The sequence below is a fragment of the Mandrillus leucophaeus genome, unplaced genomic scaffold, assembly GCF_000951045.1.
Source record: "Mandrillus leucophaeus isolate KB7577 unplaced genomic scaffold, Mleu.le_1.0 Scaffold114, whole genome shotgun sequence".
Taxonomy (NCBI): domain Eukaryota; kingdom Metazoa; phylum Chordata; class Mammalia; order Primates; family Cercopithecidae; genus Mandrillus; species Mandrillus leucophaeus.
In genome coordinates, this window is record NW_012099654.1 from 5,553,222 (window position 1) to 5,555,218 (window position 1,997).

Genomic DNA, 1,997 nt, shown 5'->3' on the forward strand with positions numbered 1-1,997 from the left:
AAGCAATACAAAGATATCAAATAGATATCAAAGTTTAAGCTCATTTTCTTCTCCACAATAAAATCCATAATTTGAATAAGAATCCAGGGTAAACCATTTTTAAAACTTTATGAATGCATTGTTTTGGCAAGCCTCCAGGAAAACAGCCTTAAATCTGAGTGGGGAGAGTATAACTTGACACAACCTCTTTTTGGGGGGCTTGGCAATATTTACTAAAATTCAAAATGCATATACAATAGAATTAAGCTACATATATCTTCTAGGAATATAACCTATATACTTACAATAGACACATTACAAAAGGATACTTTAGCAGAATAGACAATGAATCACTATCTGTACTAACAAAGTACAGGGATGGGGAACCCTACATGTCCATCAATAATGGACTGGCTAAATAACTTATGGTGGTAAAATATAAGGTTCTCTCCCACTGTTAAAGAGCAAGTCAGCTCTGCATGCACAGGTATGGAATAATCTCTAAGATGTGTTATTGGTTGAAAAAGAAAGCAGAGTGAGTACTATAGTGTGTTTATTATGCTATTATTTGCAAGGGGGAAAGACGTACACATCATTGAATGTGCATAACATGTCATTGAAAGAATACAAAATAAATTTGACAAAAGAACTGAGAGGGTGTTCCAGTTATCTATTGCTATGTAACAATCTACTCACAATTTTGTGGCTTAAAACAGTTCTGTGGCTTGGCTGAGTTTTGTCGGGCAGTCAGCTAGGGCTGCCAGTACCTGTAAGCTCACCTGAGCGGGACATCAAGATGGTTCGCTCATGTGACTGACAGCTGATGCTGGGAGCTTCGCTGGCTCATCAACCAGAGCACTCACCTGTGTCTTTCCATGTGGTTTCTCCCAGCCAAGGGACTGGGTTTCAAGAGGAAGTGTCTTAGGAGCAACTGCTCCTGAGGTCCCAGGTGGAAGCTGTGAGGCGTCTTATGACCTGGCTTTGGAAGTCCCAGAATATCACTCTCATTTCATTCTATTGCTCAAGCAAGTCACTAAAACAACCCAGATACAAAGGGAAGGGAATTCAATTCTTCCTTTCTATGGTTGGAATGTCAAGGTCATATTGCAGAAGAACACTTGGGAGAAGAAATATTATTGCCTTTCTCTTTGGAAAATACAATCTTCTGCAGAGGGAGATTTACTTTTCACTGTTCAGTCTGTGATACTGCTTGAATTTTCATCCATGTGGACTTCCAAATATATTCCATGATTTTAGATTAACCATGTTTATATACCTATTCACTTGTGGCTGGTTAGTAACCTCATCCTTCTTTACTAGCAAGTTTTCAGTGAGTCCCAGGTGGTAGCATTCTGTCACAATCATCAATAATGGCAGGTTCTGAATTTTTCTGAGTTTCTTACGTATTTTCACTGCTTTTCAGACTTAGACATCAAGTTTCCTGTTTTTAACCACCAATCCACATTCCCAGTTAAAAATTGTAATTTTGAAATGGTTATCGTTTAAAAAGATGAATAAAGAATGACAGTATAACCACAAAAACAGAGTTTTCAGAGGTTATCAGAGACCTGCGGTGGGAAGTGAAACTAAGCGTGGCCATATAATTCTGAACGAATCATTTGATTGAACACACTGTGGTTGGAAGTAAATTGCTTTGTGGAAGCTGTGTGTGTGTGATTAAATACCTTTTTTCAAAAGTTTGGTAAAGTGGCAAATCCATGTTTCAAAGATCTGTCTGCTCAGGCTGTGATCCTGCAGGGTAATCTACGGGCCATATTCACTTGGATCAGACTACAGACAGAATACCACCAGGTTCTCTCATAACAAAAAAGCACCACAATATTTCAACAACTTGTAGCATATAAAAAGCAAAATAAAACAAAACAAAGCCACAAGCTTGGATGACATGGAAAAACAGGAACCTGCATGTTTTGCTTGCAAATACATGTCTCAAAACCCTTCAAGATTTCCAAAATTCAAAAGAATGTCTTCCCAAACATTTAGGTAAAAATGGCACC